At 36.7% G+C, this 16809-nt stretch overlaps 1 pseudogene; it reads left to right on the top strand.

Moving 5' to 3' along the window:
• Positions 1-16809, top strand: part of LOC106982513 (60S ribosomal protein L23a-like) — a 174540-nt pseudogene that overhangs the window by 135164 nt on the left and 22567 nt on the right.

Genomic DNA, 16809 nt, shown 5'->3' with positions numbered 1-16809 from the left:
TAAGAAGCTTATTTTGCTCTAAAGACATTACGTGGAATTTAAAAGATGGCAAAAATAGAAGTGAATGCAACTTGTAATTTCATTTTGAATTAAAAAACCATCACTAGGGCAAAACTCGACAATCATGACAAGCTAAGGTTTTATACAGAAGAAAAAATACTTTAAGACATTCAAAAGCTAATCATCTTACAACAATAAACACTTATCCACATTGTTTCTACGTAGTATTCCTCTTGTTAAAGAGATTTTAAGAGTCTGCATTAGTGTGTAGAGTTAGTGCCATGTTGGTGAATTAGAGTTGCTAACTACTTGAATTGTCAACTGTGCATTTTGGTTAGATTTTTGCCTTGAATGCTAATGTGGTGTTTTAAGTATCATTTTGATGAATTTTATTGTTACACTAGACACACTCTGGTTTTCCAATCAGTCATGTCCACTTCATCACTGTCAATGTGCTAATCATCATAACATTAAATATGACCAGAGGTAAACATTATTGAAAGCTTCGCCCGTTAGTGCAGTTTTACAGTAGCGTCGTTTTGTTTTTATTTCCTTTGATTTTATGCTGATATGGGTTTCCGCCGTATTTGCCTGCAGCCTCTTTCAACTTTTCCTTTTAATTAAAAAGCCTAATTGGGAGTAATAAAAACTTCCAATTAAGCCTTTTAAATAAAAACTGAAAGCTGAAAGTGGCTGTGGTTGCAGATACAGGCCGGCACTGACACTTTCATTATGGCAAGATTCTATTACTGCAGAACAATTTGTGGTTTCCAGGTTTCACTCGAGACCTGTGAGTTAGGAGAAGTGGACCTTGGAAGGGATACCCAACCAGATAATTATACAGTTAAACATCCATGTTTTTTGAGGGGGCTTTGTTTTTGAGGCCAAGAAGGGTACTGAAGGGGCGCTTAAATCAATCATTATCGTGGAGTGTTCATTAGATTAAAATTTCAGTAATATTGCACTTTTAATAATAAAAATAAGATTTTAGTATTTGAATAAAAAGATAAAATATTCTAGCTTATTTGTTGTTTCCATTTAGTTATAAAACAATATAAAGGTTTTTGAGTTGCTTTATTTTCTTTCATTTCCCACACTGGAGAAATATGCTTAGAAAAAGCCTGCAGTGAGCCCTAGGATTATGCAATCTATAATTGGACAGATTGGTGCATAATTTGCTGATTTGTGTATACTAATTGAATAATAAAAGGCTAAAACAGACTTTTTATACTATTTGAAATGTGTAAATATGTAACTTTTTGGACTTTTCCTCTAAATATATATTTCATAAATTTAATTCCTCTTAGCTTATAGCATCATATGTCTGGGAGCAGGAGGGGAGAGTCCGGTGAGAATTGGATTGGGGGGGTATTTTTAGCTTTGGTTATGATTGGCTGTTAGTTGATTTCATATGCTTTGCAAATGTTAGAGAGGGAAACTTTCTATGTCTGAATGACTCAGTTAAGTGAAATATTATTTTATTTTTTTTAATTTAAGGTTTATTTATTTTAGAGAGAGAGAGAGCATGAGCTGGAGCCAGGGAGGAGCAAAGAAAGAGGGAGAGAGAATCCCAAGCAGGCTCCACGATGTCAGCGTAGAGCCCAATGCAAGGTTTGAACTCACAAGCCATGAGATCATGATCTGAGCTGAAATTAAGAGTCAGAGGCTTAACTGACTGAGTCACCCAGGCACCCCATAAAATATATTTTTAAAACATTTTTACCTTTTTATATCTATGGTCACCATTTATCCCTGTTTTTAACATTCAGCCTTATTGTTTATTTTCTAATACAGATACTACCTGTTGCTTACTAAAAACTTGGAATGTATTTTAAAAAGCTCAAAATTAGGTAGAATCTTACCTCAAACCACAGTTAACATGTTTGATGTAGTTCTGTCCAATTTTTTTTTTTGAGAGAGAGAGAGAGAGAGAGAGAGAGAGAGAATATGTGGGGGAGGGGCAGAGGGAGAGAAAGAGAGAATCTCAAGTAGTCTCCATACCCAGTGCCCGGCCCTCTGAGGGGCCCATCTCACGACCCTGAGATCATGACCTGACACAAAATCAAGAGCCGATTGCTTAACCTACAGAGTTACCCAGGCATCCTTGTCCAATATTTTCTAATGTGTCCTTTCTTCATACAAACATACAAATGGGCAAAAATAATAAAATTGTGATTATATTGTTTATAATGTTGTACTTGTTTCTTTTCATTTAACATTATAAGCATTTTCCATATTTCAAAGACATATATGTTCACCCTTATTCGACCTGTCTCTAATTTTGGGGATTGAGGTCCCCGTCATAGCAGGTCAGAGTGTGGGTTTTAGAGTCAGGGATTTAATTCCTGGTTCCAAAATCTACTAGCTATGTGATCTTGAACAATTCCCTTTTATGAGTTTTCATTTCCTGCAGCATAAAATGCAGAAAAGTATTATATGCACCTCTGTGACAGAGATGAAGATTATGTGGGTTATATATGTAAAAGTGCCGACACACAAAGTAAGCACTACGTAATACTGTTATTATTTTCAGTTATTTTCCATTTTCAATAATCTGTGAGTTTCAAATAATCTAATATTTCTACTTGGATAAGATTTGGCAAAATTAGCTCATTCCCTGTTATTTTTAGTCCCATTAGATGCCTCTAGAATGATTTTATTTAGATTTATTCTCAGTAACGTTTGGGAGCTTTCGATGGGGCCACATATTTATTGTTAGCATTATTCTTAGATATTTTATGCAGTTTTTGGTAGCTTTTTTATATGCTTTGGTAGTTCATTATAAATGAAATCTTTTTTTTTATTGCATTTTTAAACCTTTATTTATTTTGAGAGAGAGAGAGAGAGAGAGAGAGCAGCGCACCAGCAGGGGAGGGCAAGAGAGAAGGAGAGAGAGAGAGAAGCCCATGCAGGGCTCATTCCCGCTAACTGCAAGATCATGACCTGAGCTGAAATCAAGAGTAGGCTGCTTAACTGACTAAGCCGCCCAGGTGCCCTGAAAAAAATTTTTTTTTGCATTCTGTATGTCAACTGTATTAGTTCTCTTTTTTAAATGTGAGGTATACGTAGCATACAGTGCTATATTAGTTTCAGGTGTACAATATAATGATTCGACAATTCCATATATTACTCAGTTCTCATCACAGTAAGTGTACTCTTAATCCTCTATTTCGTCCACCTCCCCATCCACCTTCTCTCTGGCAACCACCAGTTTGTCCTCTGTATTTAAAGGTCTGCATTTTTGTTTGTGTCTTTTTTTCTTTGCTCATCTGTTTTGTTTCTTAAATTCCACATCTGAGTGAAATCATGTGTTTGTCTTTGTCTGACTTATTTCACTTACCTTTATACTCTGTAGGTCCATCCATGTTTTTTCAAATGGCAAGATCTCATTCTTTTTTATGGCTGGGTAATATTTGTGTGTATGTGTGTGTATGTATGTGTGTGTAATATGCCACATCTTTATGCATTCATGTATTGATGGACTTTTGATGGACACTTGGGTTGCTTTCATACTTTTTTTCCCAGAAAATTATCTACTTCATGAATTTCTTTTCAAATATATTAACATACAATTTTGCATTTAATATACTGGTAATTTGAAAGAACAATCCTACTTATCAGACAAACTTTTCCATGTTTAATTTTATTTACCTTTTATTTTTGACTAGAGTTTCTAGAGATTTATTAACAACATTATTTTTTAAAGAAAATATAAGCTCTTGGATTCATTTTATTTTCATTTTGCATCAAATTTAGTTTTACTCCTATTTTTAAAAATATTTTTTATTTATTTTTGAGAGAGAGAGAGAGACAGAGTGTGAGCGTGGGAGGAGCAGAGAGAAAGGGAGACATAGAATCCAAAGCAGGCTCCAGGCTCTGAGCTGTCAGCACAGAGCCCGATGTGAGGCTCGAACCTACAAACCATGAGATCATGACCTATCTGAGGAAGTTTAACTGACTGAGCCACCCAAGTGCCCCTTTACTCTTATTTTTTGAACTTAATTATTTTTATAATTTCCCTAGGTCAATGATTACCTTATTTTTAAAAAGCTAGATTATGTATTTGTAATAAATTTTCTTCTGAGTGTGTCTTTGCTTATATTTGGTGTATTGCCTTACATTTTTCTCATTTTCTTATGTGTTCTTAAATTTTAGAAAAGTGTTTTTTGACCCTAATATTATGTAAATTGTTGTTTTATCATTTTATCATCATTTCTTCTCTTGACTATTGGTTATTGTGGCAGTTTCCTTTATCTGTAAGTCTCCCTATTACACCATGCTCCAGACTGCTAAAAGCAATATTCTGTCCTCAATGGATGTTGCTGAAGGGTACAAACTTGTGACTAGTAGATAAAGAAGTATTAAAGATCTAATGTACAGCATAATGACTATAGTCAACAATGCTGTATTATAAACTTCAAAGAAGCTAGGTTGCTAAGAGACTAGATCTTAATTGTTCTCACCACAAAAAAGAAATGATAATTATGTGATATGATAAGGCTGTTAAATTTAGCCAGCACTAAGGTGGTAATCATATTACAATACATGAATGTATGAAATTAACACCTTGTGCACCTTAAATGTATAGTGTTATATGTCAATTATTTCTCAATTTAAATATTTTCCCACCGACTCTCTATTTTATATAATGTAAAGTCAAAATGCATACAAGACATGTTAGCTGAACCTTCATCTGTAATCCTCATCCAACATTTTGTCACCATCACCTGCTGAAAATCCTCTCATCATTATACGACTCCCTTTGTTTGGTTACTTGTGTTCTTTCTTACTGAACTTCTCTGGCCACGTGCTTTATTATGCATTCTCTGTGTAACTTCTTTATCCCCAGTGAAAAATTCAGCCATCTTTCTTGGGTACTTTTAGAGAGTTTTGAAGTCATTTATATGCAGCACTCACCATATTCTATAGGCATTATTTGCCTCAGTGCTTGTTCCCTAGCAAGCTTCCTGACTTTTATATTGCAGTTACATTTAATCGTTAAAATATTTCTGTGAATTAGATGTTATCTTTTACTGAAGATGGAGAAATTGAGATTCTGAGTTTAATATTTCCAAAGTCACAGAACTGGTCAATAACATAGATAGGGCTTTAATCCAACTTTGCATCAACTGCATTAATGTTTCACATGCTTTGACAAAAATACCTCCTCATGGTCAAAGATATGTAAGGGTAGAGAACGACATCTGGAGATTTTGCCTGAAGTAACGCAATATAAGCACATATTCATTTGAAGCACCTTTTTTTACTTTATTTATTTTTAATTTAATTTTTAATTTTTTAAATTTACATCCAAATTAGTATATAGTGCAACAATGATTTCAGGAGTAGATTCTTTAATGCCCCTTACCCATTTAGTCCATTCCCCCTCCCACAACCCCTCCCGTAACCCTCAGTTTGTTCTCCATATTTATGAGTCTCTTCTGTTTTGTCCCCTCCCTGTTTTTATATTATTTTTGCTTCCCTTTCCTTAGGTTCATCTGTTTTGTCTCTTAAAGTCCTTATATGAGTGAAGTCATATGATTTTTGTCTTTCTCTGACTAATTTCACTTAGCATAATACCCTCCAGTTCCATCCGCATAGTTGCAAATGGCAAGATTTCATTCTTTTTGCTTGCCGAGTAATACTCCATTGTATATATATACCACATCTTCTTTATCCATTCATCCATCAATGGACATTTGGGCTCTTCCCATACTTTGGCTATTGTTGATAGTACTGCTACAAACATGGGGATGCATGGGGCCCTTCAAAACAGCACACCTGTATCCCATAGATAAATGTCTAGTAGTGCAATTGCTAGGTCGTAGGGTAGTTCTATTTTTAGTTTTTCGAGGAATCTCCATACTGTTTTCCAGAGTGGCTGCACCAGCTTGCATTCCCATGAAACACTTCCTTTCACAGTAAGTCTCATTAGTTTGGTTCTACTCCAAAATATATTTAAATGTGTTTCAACATAAAGCAGTATTTTATTGTTCTCCATTAGGAAAAATAATGATCTTTTACCTGCATTTGATAGTTCACTGTGGATGCTACTCTATGGTGAGTCTATCACATTATGATTGTTAGGCTGAATTATAAAGAAATGAAGCCACATCTAAAATTCACCCCTGAGGTAATTTTTTCACCTTATTCCAGACTTCCATAAAAATACAGATACAGATAGCAGATTCACCACTTCAGTCACTGAAGACAGCTACCCAGAATGGTATGATGCAAAGTTTTAAAGCTGTTCTTCGTGGAAATTTTTCTATCTTTATCATCTTATTGAGACATCAGACCCACTTTTTATATGGTGAATTGAAAGGTTATTTGAGCTCTGGCTCTTTTATTGATTCAGGACAATGATTGTCAAAGGACTCTTTTTAGTGAGAATAAGATTCTTAGGGGCCCCTGGGTGGCTCAGTCCGTTGAGCATCTGACTTCGGCTCAGGTCATGATCTCACGATTCGGTTCCTGAGTTTGAGCCCCACATCAGGCTCACTGATAATCAGCACAGATCTCACTTTAAAATCTCTGTTCCCTCTCTCTCTGCCCCTCCCCCACTTGCGTGTGCACTGTCTCTCAAAAATGAACATTAAAAAAAAGGAAAATTAGATTCTTAATTGCTCACTTAATTTTTAATACTGACTCAAGTAACTCTCTATGTCCAATTCTCAAACTTCATTTTCACCCTAACAATCATCTGTTTTGCAGTAAAAAATATTAATACTTTTGCATGCCATTGGTTCAGCAATTGGGAGAATTCAGTCTTGGGAGAATATTTGCTTGATACACTAGGTTTATGAATTACTCTATTTTTTTATGTTTTTATTTTAATTCCAGTTAGTTAACATATAATATGAATTACTCCATTAATAAGGTTACTAACAAATTATCAACTTTGTCATTTTAGTTTTGTTTCCTCCACAGAAAATATAATACACTTCAGCAGTAAATTAGAAGCCTAATCAATGCCTTCCTGAACCGTAGGAAAAATCTTTATAGTAAAACAATTTTTTGTGTTCAACTTGCATGTTTTGATATGGATGGAACTTTATAAATTATTTAAATCAGTCTCTATTCCCATATTTACCATCTCTACCACCTTATTGAATATACTGAGATGGTCTAGAAGCAAATTTTTTGAGTTAAATTGTTCATAGTTCTCAGTATATGACATCATAACTGCTGGGAGCCTGATGAATTTGATGCAAGCTAGCTTTCCTGTGGTTGTGACTCTCAGAAATTTGGCTCCATCCATATTCACCTTTTTTTTTTCTATTGGAAAGTATTCCTTCTTGTAAAAATCATCAGATAGATTGTTGAAAAGCTGTTAAACCATTATTTCACTGTGAATCTCTTTAAATTTCTACGTACTTTTACAGACATCATCACTAGATATAGTATACCATGATCTACATATATATATAACATGCATATGTATATGTATATACATATGTATATGTATATAATCAGTGCAGAGCTCTGATATATGTATACATATATACGTATATATACGTATACATACATATATATATACATGTATATATATATAGATATATATAAAATCATTCTGTATTCTTGCCTAACACATTGTTTCTTTTATATAGTAAGCATATAAACAGACCTGGAACATGTGATAAGGTATCAGATTGGCTGTTTCTCATCTGAGATCTTTACCCACTTTCTCTTACTATATGAGTTTTACTCTCCAAGATAACTTTGAAGTTGACTTTGAAGGAAACTTTAAGCAATTTTAATTTACTCACTTGATTGTAATTTCCATTTATGTTATTCCAAACCCCTCCCCTGCTTAGCTCTTGGCAAAGCATTCTGGTGATATGATTGCAAATTTTCCTTCATGTTGGATTGTAGATGTTGTGAGATGGCCCACTGCACTTATGGTGCAGAGCTCTCATGTAAAAGATACAGGGTTTAGACTCATTGGATTTTCCCTGGTAACAAAAACCAATGTGATAAACAAGCATGTAAAGATGTCTTACTGGATTTAAATTCACCAACTCAAATTTACAAACTGTGGTAGGGTGAGGACTATCATCTCCTTTGTTATTGAGTTCATTTGATGGAGCTACAGGGATAAAACTAGAGAATTATTTCATTTCTCTCATTATCATGATTATCTCCAAGTTCCAGACTTGCCCTCTGATTACTATTTCTAGTGTTGCATCTTTCTATTTGCAAATACTTAACAAAGTTGTTAACGTTTGAAATGTAAATGAAAAACTAACACAGAAATATCCAAAATCAGAGTTTTAGAACTTAAGTGTCAACAGGGAAGTGAAGGCAATAAAAAATAAAATTATATCTTGTATCTTGTAAATCGCATTTTTATCTAGGTCAGTTTCATCAGAAAATTAAACTGAATTATACAAACCAATGAGTGTGTGTGCATATAGGTGTGTATGTGAATTCAAACCTTTACAAACTCTGTAGTTGATAAGGTGACAGCCGCATTGAAAAAAAAGAGAAAATAGCATACACTGCAACATGTATCCACAAATATACCTAATCACCCCTAGTGAACCAGTGGCATTACAATAATGTTTCTCCAAGCTATGTCTCCTCTTCTTTTATTTTTTATTTATTTATTTTTTTTTAGTTTATTTTTTGAGAGAGAGAGAAAGGGAGAGTGAGCACAGGGGAGGGACAGAGAGAAAGGGAGAGTGAGAATCCCAAGCAGGCTCCACACTGTCAGTGCAAACTCGATGCGGGGCTTGAAGCCACGAACCGTGAGATCATGACCTGAGCCTAAATCAGGAGTCAGACGCTTAACTGACTGAACCACCCAGGTGCCCTCCTTTCATTTAAAAAAAAAAAATCTTTATTTTATTTTTAAGAGAGAGACAGCAGGCGTGGAGGAAAGACAGAAAGAGAGGGAGACACAGAATCTGAAGCTGTCAGCACAGAGTCCTATGCGGGGCTTGAACCCACAAGCCGTGGGGTCTTGACCAGAGCTGAAGTCAGATGCTTAACTGACTGAGCCACCAAGGTGCCCCTCTTTCACTTTTGAATGTACCTTAAATATTAATTGGTACCTTTGATTTTCTCCTAAGAGAAATTTACCAAAATTTATAATCATTCATTACCCTTGTAAATATTTTACTGTTAATGTGTTTTCATGGAAAAACATGGATTGTCTTGTATGGACAAATAGAATTCTGATGTTTTTGCACAGATATGACAAAACCTTATGTCATTTAATTTCCGGCCTCCTCCGCCAATCCCTCCTCCCTTACTCCCAAACTTCCACAGGTCACTTTGCTTTAGTATTTATTGGGAAGTAGGGGTTTTGTTTCGTCTTCACTTCAGAAAGTCATTCCTGTCGAAGCTACTTCTCTAGAGTCCTTCCTAGAACTGCCTTGGGCTGTTTGTTGCCAGGTGTTTATGGATGTAGTTCCCTCAACAGGACGCCCCCTGCTTTTTCAGCAGAGCCAACACAGAGGTAACAATGAGGTGATGAAGTTCCTTATACTTCTCCCTTTACTTTCCTCTACCACTGTCAATAAATTAGTGCACATTTATCAGATTTGACTGAAGTGTTGAGTGTAGTTTGTCAAACACTTTTCATTTATTATAATGAGAAGGCAAATACTTTCAGCTATAGCTTCCTATGACTGCTATATTGATGCAAAGGAAAACACCTAATGGGGTGCCCTAAATCTATCTGTAGGTCCTATCTTTGTTCTCCACACTTCTGACTATTTTAGAATACCTCCTTCTCTAAATGTCCTTGACATAAGTATTTTAAAAGAACATCAACGAGGCAGGGGCACCTGGGTGGCTCAATTGGTTAAGCGTCTAACTCTTGATTTTGGCTCAGTCATGATTTCACTGTTCATGAGTTCGAGCCACATTGGTCTCTGTACTGGCAGCATAGAGCCTGCTTAGGATTCTCTCTCTCCCTCTTTTTCTTCCCCTCCCCCACTCATTCTCTCTCTCTCTCTCTCTCTCTCTCTGTCTCTCTCTGTCTCTCTCAAAATAAATAAGTAAGCTTAAAAAAAGAGAGAAAGAAAGCTTACGAGGCAAATGCTCCACAGTAGAATATAACACAAATATTTGCTATTTATTCTATATTAACCTGAATAATGCTTTCAGTAGGAGAGCCTCCATTATAGATTTTGGCATTCCAAACTCAAGAAAACTGGAGCCTAATAAATTAAAACATGACATGTCAAATGTTGATATTTTTTCTCATGGTAAGAAATGTTTGCTAGCATAATACAAGTTTTGGTAAATCATGTTTTAAATATGCTAGGGATGTTTGATATTTGAAGGAATAATATGGAATTATTTTGTAAGACAAAGCAATTGGTAATCAAGCTTACTGAATAGTCTTGATCTACACATATCATCTTAAAGTTGGCACATACATGTCTACAGTTGTCTGGCTTGTAATTTGTCAAACACTAGGTATATTGAGCTACTGCCAAATTGTATAAGATATTAAGGCAAAGTCAGAGTTATTCCAACTTTGTGAAATCATTCTATACAGATGTGTTACCAGAGCTCTTAAACCCATGTATTAGGTAGGAGCCAGATCTGTGGTGAGGACTATTCTGTGTCTAAGAAGAGATGAGCTGTTCTGAGTGAGCTGGAGCCGTTGGGAGAGGTAGTTATAGATGCCACTCTGAGCTGTGGGCAGGAGGACTTTGTGGAAACAACATTGTTTCTGTGTTCCTCTCATTCTCTAATCTTTTACTTTTTCCTTCCATTAGCCAAACCCAGGTAGAAGTCAGTTGGCAAGGGTGTCTAGGTGATTTAGGGGATTAGTTATCTCGGTATGCAGAACAGAGCAATAAAAGGGCCGAGAATGGAGCTGAGAAGAAGCAGAATGGCCAGGACATGTGGTGTTGACATTTTTATCTCTTCCTGGAAATCAAATATCATAGAGATGTGGATGCCTTGTTTGGTTAAGAAAAAAAAAAAGGTAGGGGTCCTTGGGTGGCTCAGTTGGTTAAGTGTTCCACTCTTTATTTCAGCTCTGTTCATGATCTCATGGTTCGGAGTTCGAGCCCTGCGGTCAGCTCCATGCTGATATTGCAGAGCCTGTTTGGGATTCTCTCTCTCCCTCTCTTCTGCCTCTCTCTCTCTCTCTCTCTCAAGTAAATAAACTTAAGAAAAGGGCGGGGGGGAAGGTAGTAAGAGAACATAGGGATGTGAGGACAGCCAAACTTCTCCAGAGAGTGTATCTAGAAAATGAGTGGGCTTAAGGCCAAATCACTGAAGCAGAGTAAATCCTAGTGAAGCTATGGGGAAAAAAAATTCTGGACTGAGAATAAAATGGAGACTATAGAGTTGTTTCAGTGTTACCCTAGCTATCTGTTCTTGAACAAGTCCTTATCATTGTGAACATCAGTACCCTTCCTGCCTCCTCCCCCCCCCGCCCCTCCCTTCCTTTCTTCCTTGAGTGGTAAGTTTGAGGATTGGACAGGATGCTCCTGAGATTCCTTTTATGTTCAACATTTCGTGCATGTTGGTGAGCAGAGTTCTATCAATAAAATATGCTTTTTCCAAGATTCTATCCGTATGCCCCTGCATTGTGGTCTGACATTCAGAAAAGTATTCTGGCCAATAGGAGTTCTGCCTATCAGGTTTTTACTTTTGTTGTTCTTTTTAGGACCTGGGGTTCCTGAGGTGAAGGGTGGTGGATCTCAGTATTCTTTAATGGTGAAATCCCTTGAAAGTGTTTTTTCTTGTTAAAAGTTCAGTGTTTCTCTCTTCCTCCCTTGGATTCTTCCTCTATTTTTCTTTTTCCTTACTAATATGCATTTAAGGTCTAATATGTATAAGCTACACAAAATTAAATAAAATGTCCTCTAAAATGTTTCATGGAAGAGTTACCTAATTATCAGAAAGTGAATATGCATAAAATGAAATCACTGATAAGATTTATACACAATTTGCTACTGAAAATTTGATTTGAAGATGTAATGATTAGGTTAAAAAGGTAGTAACTGTGACTGTACTTGCTTTTCAAAAAACCCAGCTGCTAATTAATAATCACCTTCTCTGAAATTTTATCCTAGGGCTTCATTCTAACCTATCGATTTTTATCGTCAATGAAATGTAAGTGCCATCCGACACCGTATTCCACCGGAGCTGATCAGGTACATTTTTAGTTCATTTGGGCATAGAGTACATACTCTAGGGAGAATGGAGTGGGGCACCTAACTGGAAAGACAGAAGAGAAATAAAGCATTAAACAGGAGTCCTGGGAACTGAAGGGAAATCTTTGCCTATTTCAAAATATACTTTAAAGGCTAAACTGGGAAGCCAGGCAAAGGAAGGTTTTAGTTTGTGTGAGGGAGATTGAAGGCAGCTGTCTTTGCTTTCTCTCCTGTCTTTCAGCTGACTCTCCACATGTTTTGCCTCTAGCCCCAACAAACTCAATGCTTGGATGAGCTACTAAGTAGAAATAAAAATGATAATTCTCTTTTATTTCTTCTTTTTCTATGCAGTCATAATAGGTGGATTTTCATTAAACATGGGAAGATAAAAAATGGGAAACGCACTTTCCCTGAACTCTCTCAATGTTCTATAAAATGTTCAATTAACCGTACTTGCCACTGTCCATATTTCTTTCCATACTCTCTAAATTGCATGAGGTCTCTCTAGTGCTTCAGTTAACATTAAAAAAGGAGAGTCAATTTATTATTTTTCACTGAACTCAGAATAGCTGGGTGAATAAATACCGCTACCAATAATTTCGTTTGCTTCGACCTATTGTTTAAACTTTTGAGGAACCATAACACAGTAGGAACTAAAACCGTCTTAAAAGAAAAAGTCTGCTAGTAGATAATCGGAAGAAAACTTGATTTTCTCCATGTCTTTGTGCACAGTCTCCAGCCACCATCCTTACTTTGGGCTATCAAATCATGTAACAGCCTGCAAGTAATTCTATCCATGTATCATGTAGAGAATTATTAATAAGAAAAATTATGAAGGAGAATAGGCATTATACATAGAGAAACTAGGGTATGAATCCCAGCTCTGCAGTGGAATAGCCATGTGATCTGTGCCAAGTTATTTACTCTATCAAAGCATCTGCTCATTTGTAAAATGGGGATTATAATACTTAACTCGCAGGTTATTGTAAAGATTGAGACACTGAATGAAAAACACCAAGAACAGTGAGTGCAAGGTAATGGCTCAGTAGTTCAATAATGCTATCATCAGTGGAAATGAAACAAGAAACTTTTGTCATTGTTTTAATTGACTATTTTGCTACGAGAATGCAGAGGTCAAAACAGTGATTTTTCTTTTTATTTCAGAAAATAAAAATTTCTGTCCGTTTCTATTAGTAGGGAAGTGTGCGTGTGTGTGTGTGTGTGTGTGTGTGTGTGTGTGTGTGTGTGAAAAGATAGAGAATACATTGGCACAATGGGTGTGATGTTCCTTCCTGGGTGTGCTTAAATTGATTGCTTTAAAACATTATTTCGTGGCAATGTAGGGGAAAGAGCACTTGAGTTGGAATAAGAAAAATTAGGTTTATGTCCTAGCGCTGCCAAATATTGATTGTATTAAAAATTTGATTCAGGTAGGTACCCTAAAAATGTTAGATTTAAAAACAAATGAGTTTTTAGCCCCTGAACATCAGGGTTGGGTATAATTTCAGTAGACTACACTTTTTTTTTTTTAAGATCTTGAAAGAGTGATGAGAACTTGAAAACAAACTTAGCTTGAGCAGGTGTTCCTGTTGTGGAAAAGACTTAAGCTGCTAGAAATGTCACCTCCTCCAAAATGTTTTCTTTACTGACCTAGAGCCACTAACAGGGACTTCATCATTACTGAATGATGTGTGTAGTTCAGTGATTCTCAAACTTTTTTTGTCTCAGGACATTGTCATACTTTTAAAAATGACTGGGCACCCTGTAAAGTTCTTGTTTTTGTGAGTTAAATTTATTGATATTGCTGTATTAAAATTTAGAACAAATTTAAAATATAAGACCATCGTATGTTAACATAAATAATATTTCCATGAAAAAGAATTCCATTTTCCAAAAAAAAAAAAAAAACTCTGAGAAGAATGGCATTCCTCCTCTCCTGCCTCATTTTTGCAAATCTTATTAATGCCTAGCTTCATAGAAGACAGCTAGATTTTCTTATCTGCTTCTGCATTCATTTGTTGAGATAGTAACTATCATGTAGCTTCTGGAAAAGTCCACTATACACTTGTAAAATAATGACAGTAAAAAAATCAATGAATATCTTAGATATGTTATAAAATAAATCTTGACCTCATAGGTCACTTTAAAAGATCTAAGGGACTCTCATGGGTTCCTAGCCCACACTTTGAATACCACTGTTATTGATTAATCATTGTTTCTTTTAGCTGTCTTCTTGTAAATTCAAAGACTCTTGGAAACGGTACAAAATTACTCAACACTGCAAGGTGAATTGATTAAACTCTTGAGTCCTGAATGAGAGAGAGGAAAAGAATGAGAATAACATAGACTTGAAGGGAATGTGGCCTTGAAAAAAGTGGGAGATGGGAGGCAGTGAATCCTAATATCAGTTATATTTTGGAGTTTGTAAATGAACTCCATCACTTCATAGTGGCTTACATTTGCTAGTTACCTAATTCTTCTAAGTGTTGGGTTATCCATATGTAAAATAAGGGTAATAATATTCAATTCATGGTGTTGTGATGATGATTAAATCAAATGATGTTTGTAAAACACTTAATGTCTGACACATAGTAAGTAGCCCATTATTAAGCCGTTATTTTTATTGTTATTTTATCCAGGATTTGACCTGCTCGTAAACATATGTAGACTCTTTCTTCAGAGTTACACTATGTGCAGCAATAAATATCTTATTCTGAGGGCTCTATTTTATCCTGTTTTAAAATCCTGGTAGGGAATTAAAGCAAGAATGAGGGTAGTATGGAAGATATAAGGGAGGCAGATTAGACTGGGGTTGAAATTCCAGGTTATACATCACGAGACAGGCTTTCAACTAGAACTCTGGTAGTGGCAATGTGGAAGAGGGCTTCAGATGCTGTTACTCACTAAAATGTGTTCCTTCCCAAATTCATATGTTGAAGTCCTAAACCCTGGTGTCTCAGAATGTGACAGTATTTTGGAGATGGGGTGTTTAAAGAGGTAATTAAGATTAAAGGAGATCATTGGGTACAATAGACAAATTATGGAAGCAACCAAGTGTTCATTGACTGATGAATGGATAAAGAAGATGTTGTGTACATACACACACACACACACACACACACAGGAATATTACTCAGAGATGAAGAAGAAATGAAATCTTGACATTTGCAATGATGTGGATGGGTCTAGAGAGTAATATGCTAAACAAAATGAGTCAGTCAGAAAGAGACAAATACCATATTTCACTCATGTGTAGTTTTTAAGAAACAAAACAAATGAGCAAAGGGGGAAAATGATAGAGACAAAGTAAGAAATGGGCTTTTTAAAAAAGTGTTTATTTATTTTTGAACTAGACAGAGCATGAATGGGGAAGGGACAGAGAGAAAGAGACAGAAGATCTGAAGTGAGCTCTGTCCTGACAGCAGAGAGCCTGATGTGGGGCTCAAACTCACAAACTGTGAGATCATGACCTGGGCTGAAGTGAGATGCTTAACTGACTGAGCTATCCAGGCACCCCAACAGATGCTTAACTATAGAGAACAGACTGATGGTTACCAGAGGGGAGAAGGAGATGAACTAGGTGATGGGGATTAAGGAGGGCACTTGTGATGAGCACCAGGTGTTGTATGTAAGTGCTGCATCACTAAATTGTATACCTGAAGCTAATATTACACTGTATGTTAACTGGAATTTAAATTTAAGAAAACTTCAAAAGACAGAGGTCATTGGTATAGGCTTGATCCAACATGACCAGTATCTTTTTTTTTTAAATTTTTTTAATGTTTATTTATTTTTGACAAAGAGAGACACACAGAGACAGAGAGAGAGAGACAGAGACAGAGAGAGAGAGAGACAGACAGAGGATGAGCAGGGGAGGGACAGAGAGAGAGGGAGACACAGAATCGGAAGCAGGCTCCAGGCTCCTAGCTGTCAGCACAGAGCCCAACGCGGGGCTCGAACCCACAAACCGAGAGATCATGACCTGAGCCGAAGTTGGACGCTTACCCGACTGAGCCACCCAGGCGCCCCACAACATGACCCGTATCTTTATAAGAAGAGGAGATAAGGATGCAGACGCACAGAGAGGGCAGACCTTGTGAAGATGTTGAAAGATGGCCATCTACAAGAATGTGGTTAAGCCCCTTATAGGGAGAAACCAGGAGAAGGGTTTTGCCTGCTCCCTCTGCACTGAGCCCTTGGGGAATAGCCACTGGGAGTGCTTGCTTGCACTTTAGCAACTGCTCCTTTATTTGCTGTGGAACACGTAATGCTCTCCTAAAGCAGCTCTAAAAGTTGGGGCTTTAGATGTGTGAACAAGCTACTTCCAGGGGGATGCTGGCGACTAGGCATTACTGTTACAGTGAGCTGTAGGGAGAAGACAGGATGTGCCCATCAGCTCCCCCAGTATTGCAGTCAGCCATGGTGCTTGCTAATTGGAAGTCAGACCTTCAGGCAGCAGCTTGTAAAGTGTGCAGTCTTCCAGGGAGACACTGAGAGTTATGGATTTTTACCTGTTTTCTCTGTGTCGAGCCCTGTGGAGACAGCCTCAGTGAGTGCTTGTTGGCTGCAGTCCACTGGGACTTGTGAATGTCTCTTTGGTTTTCAGAGGTGGAGGGGGGGGTTAATCCCTCAGATGGGGCAGCTGGTGTTGGGGCACTAGATGTGCAGTCCAGACTCCTCT

This window comes from Acinonyx jubatus, chromosome F2 (assembly GCF_027475565.1).
Source record: "Acinonyx jubatus isolate Ajub_Pintada_27869175 chromosome F2, VMU_Ajub_asm_v1.0, whole genome shotgun sequence".
NCBI lineage: Eukaryota > Metazoa > Chordata > Mammalia > Carnivora > Felidae > Acinonyx > Acinonyx jubatus.
The sequence above is the reverse complement of the archived record's forward strand: the minus strand, read 5'-3'. Positions and strand labels throughout refer to the sequence as shown.